The sequence below is a fragment of the Castanea sativa genome, chromosome 8, assembly GCF_040712315.1.
Source record: "Castanea sativa cultivar Marrone di Chiusa Pesio chromosome 8, ASM4071231v1".
In the NCBI taxonomy this organism is placed as follows: Eukaryota; Viridiplantae; Streptophyta; class Magnoliopsida; order Fagales; family Fagaceae; genus Castanea; species Castanea sativa.
The window spans coordinates 30,974,481-30,980,714 of NC_134020.1; the positions used below are offsets into that span (position 1 = coordinate 30,974,481).

Below are 6,234 nucleotides of genomic sequence, written 5' to 3' on the forward strand. Positions count from 1 at the left end.
GCAGCTTGGACCATGCTTCATGTCTCTTAGTGGTGTCTGGTTCTCCATAAAACTCGGTGAATCTCCAAGCATTCTCCTTACCTTTGTTGATGACTGCATTAATATAATTCTTTGAATATTTTTCAACCTCCAAGGGAAATCCTTCCTTCCACAAAATCACCAACCTTCCCACCTTATTACATCTTGGAACCACAAACATACTTTTAAATTGTATACGTCTTTGAACCTATTCTAGCCTAGCTCTATCTGTCCATGTCTCGGCTAAAAACATGACAGAGGGATCTTTGCCCACACAAAATTTGCAAGTTGATCTTTTGTACGCAAGTTCCCAAGCTCGCAACAGTTCCATACTAAAAGACTCATTGCTTCTGGCAGGGCTGGAAACCAGCCACTGCCAATATCTCTTCATTGTCCTCGTCAACCTGTGAAACCGCATAACGTTTACTTGGTAACTCGGACTGAACCTCATTTAGAGCACGTTTGCTCCCACTGATTGTGCTCAAATTGTGTATGATCAATAATGGCTCAGAATATTCTTTTCTAAGAAGAGATGTGGTTCGAGTGGGGTGGAGAAATCGACCTGGTAGGATTATTTGAGATAGTAGCATGGTTGGAGTTAGTGATTGTGAGGTCAGATATTTGTGCGGTTGGGTTTGGGGTGTCATTGACTTCCTGGGAGTGGGGGTGAGTAAAGATAGGCTAGGGTGGCATATGGCTAGGTTGGATCGTGGGATAATGTCGTGCATGGGGGTATCAAATTTTCTCAAGTCTTGGTCAATGGATTCTAATTGCTTGTCAAAAGATGTGGTTAAGGTGTAATTAAGTCCTGGGCTCGTGTGTAGGTGAGTAGGGTCAGTTGTGTTATTTTCTATATGGAAAGGATCGGTGGACATAAAGGCCGAATGAGTATTATTTTGGAAAGAATCAGAATTGAATGAATCAGAGGGAGAGTTACCATATTTATCTCGTACCACGTTGGCATCCGGTGTAGCTTGCTTTACCCTAGCCGCGTTAGAGTTCTCCGTCTCATCGGACCACCGTTGACCTAAGCGTTCTTCCTTCTTCTTTGCGTAAAATCCCGACACCTCTACCACAGAGTTATGAGCTCTAAACCGTGGTGAAGCTTTCAACCATGCCTCGTATTCCTTGTTAGCTTCAATGAGTGACCCTTCACTCTCAATCCAACGATCACAGCCCCGGTCGTTATGGGTGAGGCGGCCACACCAATAGCAAAAATTGGGAAGCCTCTCATATTTGAAGGAGACACAAAATTCTCTACTATCATTAAGTGTGACCACCCTCCCTTGGCAGAATGGTTGTGAGACATCCACCATAACCCTGACCCGCATAAATCCTCCACACTCTTCAGTCTTTGCGTTTGGTAATCTCAAAACTTGCCCAGTAGGTTCACACAGATTTTCTACCACTGTTGTGTTCATAAACTTCATCGGGAGACCTTGTACTTGAATCCAGAACGGGGTGCTATTAAAGTTTAAATCCTCTATCTTACTAACCCCATCATATTTTTGAAAAATCATTAAGTGTTTGTCAAAGCTCCATGGGGCGTTTGCAAGTATAGTATCAACTTTAGCTTCACTGTTAATTGTAAAGAGCATTATATGGTTATCCAGGTTCTTGATTTTGAAGCCTCTTTTGGACCACCATATAGGAGTAAAGGTGGCTGCGACGACATCAGGATTCGGTGCTCTCTTGGTAAGAAACTTAGGGGCAATAATGGAGACAGAGGCAACCATCTCCTCTTATAGCCGGAATTTAGGTCCTTCTCTTTGGGAGATGGTGAGTCCGGGCCACTATTTGGTGAGATTGTCCATGAAGAAGAGTAGTGTTTGCCACAACTCGGAAAAAAAAAGAAAAAACCAACAAGCCCTAGGGTAACTGTGTTACTCTAAGGTACAAAAAACTCTTCTAGGAAGAGACGACAATTCTACAGACTAGGAGAAGAGGGAGAGCCCACCTTTCACTAACGGCAGAGAAATTTTTTTTCTTCGTATTTTTAATTTGTCTTGACTTGATTAATATATTTGTATTATATTTTAGTCCAAAAAAAATTAATTTTTATTAAAATAAAAAAATAATATAGATAATTAAGATTACTCAATTTAACCATCTATATTTACAACAACAAAAAATCCAAATGGCTTATTCAAAAAAAAAAAATCCAAATGACTAAATAGTAAACTTTTACAAAAAAATCTATTTGTATTTAATACTATTACCTTTTAGAGAAAAAATAGAAGAAGAATTATTTTATAAACGTTGGATTTGGAATATAAAATAAAAGGAAAAAAAAAAAAAACTATTGGGGTTTTCATTTTTTAGCAAAACGTGGCAGTTTTGTAAAAAACCCCAAATTTATGGGGCCACAGATCATTTAAATACACAGATCCCAACGGCTCTCTGTCTCTCTCCACCAACGGCTCTCTCACACTCTCTCTCACTCTCCACATTCTCTTCGCTTCGGTCCCAGCCACACACCACCGATTTCTCTCTTTCTACTCGGCACGTTCTATCTCTCCACGGTAAGATCGTTCATTCTCTCTCTCCTAGTTAAGATCAATTTCTCTCTCTCAGTTGAGAGTTCAACAATGGTCCGGTATATATATATATTTTTTGGCCCTAAGCCGATTGGGTTTGGTGGTATTGGGGTTTAAAGGTGGGTTTGGGGGTTAGTTTGGCTGTGGCTGTGGTGATGGTGTTTTGATATTGTGGATGTGCTAAACCCTAAGTTTCTCTTCTCCTTTTGGTTCCCTTGAAAGCTCTGGAAAATTCAATATTAATATAGAGAAAATAAATTTGAGGATTCTTTTCCCCTACTATTAGGTCAGGTGTATTTTGAATTTGTGATTCTCGTGTTTATTGTATTTTCCTGCGTTTTCTCGGCAACCAAATGGAACATTATCAGTATAGTTGTTTCTTGGTTTATTATCATTGCTGTTTCTATTTGTTTTATATATCTTTGTTCGGTGCTTTCGTCCTTGAAAGTAATGAGCTTTTAGATTCAAATTACTACTTATGTGTTTGTGGAGGTTTTAGATTCAAATTTCTGAGTGATGGGTGTTTTGATTGGGGTTTGGGCGTGGGTTTGGCTGTGGTTGTTTTGATTGGGTGTGGGTGTCGGTGTGGCATTGTAGGCTTCTTTGCCATAGGTGGTATGTTTGCATTTTGCAGTTTGCACCAGAACCTAGCACCTATCTTCACAACCCTCCGAAGAATCATTCCTAGAGGATTGAGGGTTGAAGCATTGATAAAATTTATTCTTGAACAGGTGATTCATTATTACACTTTCTTACTGATATGGAAAAACAAAAACTTTTTCTGTCAAATTCAGATTCAAAACCTTTTATATTGGTCTCATGTTTCTTATCAAAGTGTCAATTCTTGCCAATGAAACTTTTTTTTTTCATAGATTTGCACTCTTTTTTTTTTTTTTTCCTTTCTTTTTTGCAAGAATACTTTTTATGTATCACAATATTATAAATCCTATTAATAATCATATATGTCTTCAGTATTGCTCTAATTAATATTGTTATCCTCATACTGAAAACTTAAAACTAACTTATTTTTTTTGAGAAAATTTTGTAGTTTGACTGTAGTTGGCAAGTAATATGGAGTTGTCTCTTGCATGGGATACCGATGTTCAGCTCAGTAACTGCAGTTGTAAGTTTTGTTTATGGAATTTTCTTTCGTATTGTCAATATAGCTGTTTTAAGTTCTATTTGTACAATCTTCTTTGGTAGTGTCGATCTTCTTTGATTGTCTCGATATATTGAGGGTTCAAGTTCCTGTATATTTCTTCAACTTATTTTTCTTTGAGCACCTTAAATTTTCACCCAGCTTGACTCTTCTTTTTTGTTTTTTGTGTACTTTTATTTTTATAAGTAAGTTATGCCTTACTGAATTATAGTTTTTTTTTTATTTATTAGTGCCTTACTGAATTATAGTTATGATGATAGAAAAACTTTCTCTGGTTTGTTGATAGTATGAAATAAACACAGCCTAAAGATCTAATTGTTGGGAAATTTACTAACATAGCATGCAAGTTTTTTCTAATTTTTTGTTTGAGCCGCCACTTTGATGTTCATTTTAATTTCCATCCAGGTAGATTCTGCTTTGGGGCTCCTTGGAAACATGATTTCATATGTGAGTTCCAGGTTGCTTGATTCTTGAACCCCATATACCACATTACATGTTATATGTTCTTATTGTACTTCTTGTGTGCAGGATGATATTCATATTTTTAATAAAGTCTTACTTATTCCAAAAAAAAAAAAAATCAAGTTTAGCTCCCAAACAAGCATTTAGAAATTATTACTACTTCTACCTCAGTCTATGGAGTGGGTTTTTTTTTTGGGGCCTATTACTATATATCCCCTGTTTATTATTCAGTTTCTCTCTAGCCTAATTTTAAAGTCTATGCAAAGTCTTCTGCTGTGGTATGGGTCCAGATTTTCAAGTTTTGGTTTTAAAAAGGGGAAAGCTGGCGGAATAATATCATAGATTGTGTAAAGTATGTGGTCTCCATTCCAATATTTTGCTAAGTTGTAGTATGACATGCTTATCATCTTGATGCAAGCTCATATAAGCTACTTTAACATCAGTCTATTCCCTGTTAATCACTTAGTGAGGGTTTGAAATTTCCCTTGCAATTCTTGTACCTCTGTCTTGTCTTGTTCAATTTGAATATGGTAATGCCTCTTATTTTTGTGGGGCAGGTAAATTACAAAGTTTGTGACCTTAAGATGGTTGGCGTTAAACTCTCTTTTTCTTTCCTTTTGTTTTTCTCTCCTTCAAGCATAAGAATTTTAAGGATACATTTTTGTTGTTTTAATTCTGTCTACCACATGGGTTTGTGACTGAATTTCCTATTTTTCATTTTTGATAAGGATTATAATTCCCAGTCTTGCGAAGTGAGTGTTTGAAATTTCTATTGCATTTCTTCTCCCTTTATCTAGCTGTCTTATTTTATTTTTGGTCATTATGTGTTGGCAACCTCAATAGTGAATTCATAGCTTAATGTGGCCATGCCTCTTATTGGTATAGGCCAGAATTATAAGAAAACTCTTTTTTTTTTTTTGGGTCTTAAATTTTACATTTTGCTTATAGGTCTTTTAATATAGTGTTCCCACTAATGTGATACTATACTATTCTATGAAGGCATTTTTTCTGTGAAATTGGCCTTTCTAGAGTGATTTGGTTCTTGTCTATAGGAGCAGCCCTTATTGTTGGCTGGCTGGTAATGATGGGTTTAAAAATTAAATTTACATTGTAAACAAAAATTGGTGCTTGCAGGCTTCATTTGTTCGGTTTTAATTAATCCCATCACTACGTGGTATTTTTGTCGTGGTTCCTTTTCTTACTGCCGTCTACTTGCACTTCTTACTACTTTAAAGAGCCTAAGGTCATCAATATCATCATTGGGCATTCATATAAGATAAAAGCAGCCAGCTTCAAACATAGTTGTTTTGAATGCCAAAGAAGGACAAGATTTACCTTGAAAGGAAGAGTTCTTCTTGTTGTTATTGCAACTATTGCAATTCTGGGTGCATATGAAAAATTCTCACCGGATTTTTTTTTCCTGGTGCCAGGCAGCAGTGGTGGAGTTTGGTTTGTCTATAAGCTTTCTTTTTACCCCTTGTTTTTTTTTTTTTTTTAATTCTCTCTTACAATCAAATGAATTATAAGGATATTTTCTGACTTGTTCTAATTCTTTCTAATACTTGTGACATGTATGCATATCTTAGGATTTGGTTTCCTTGAGGATTATAAATTCCAGTCACACTCAACGAGGGTTTGTAAATTCCATTGGAATTCTTGTCCCCTTGTTCCTGCTTTCTTTTTCGACTTTTAGTCATTCTGTTTTGACAAGCTTATATCTCATTTGTATGTAGTAATGACTTTTACTAGTGTGGGTAGATCACATGCCGGAATGATTGGTATGAGCTGGGCTTTCTGGGAATTACGTGGAGAATTTGCATCATAATTGGTATCTTAGGTTATTGCCAATTGATTTCCTCGTCGTAGAAAGTCATTGACTCTTAAGATCATGGAGAATGAGTTCCATTATTTTAACCACTGAAATGCCATATTCACATAGTCCAATTTTTTTGTCTTTAAAAAAAAAAAAACGACATTCACAATGGGTTGCATTGCAGAGATATTGTGGGGAAATGCAATTCAAAGAAAATAATTTTGAAAGAAGTATGTAAAAGGTTA

At 36.3% G+C, this 6,234-nt stretch overlaps 1 long non-coding RNA gene across 1 annotated transcript; it reads left to right on the forward strand.

Moving 5' to 3' along the window:
- The first annotated feature begins 2,420 nt into the window (after positions 1–2,420).
- LOC142605491 (uncharacterized) lies at positions 2,421–4,294 on the forward strand. The gene is made up of 3 exons (XR_012839068.1): positions 2,421–3,286; positions 3,604–3,678; positions 4,120–4,294. It is a non-coding gene; the product is annotated as an uncharacterized LOC142605491 (long non-coding RNA).
- The last annotated feature ends 1,940 nt before the right edge of the window (positions 4,295–6,234 follow it).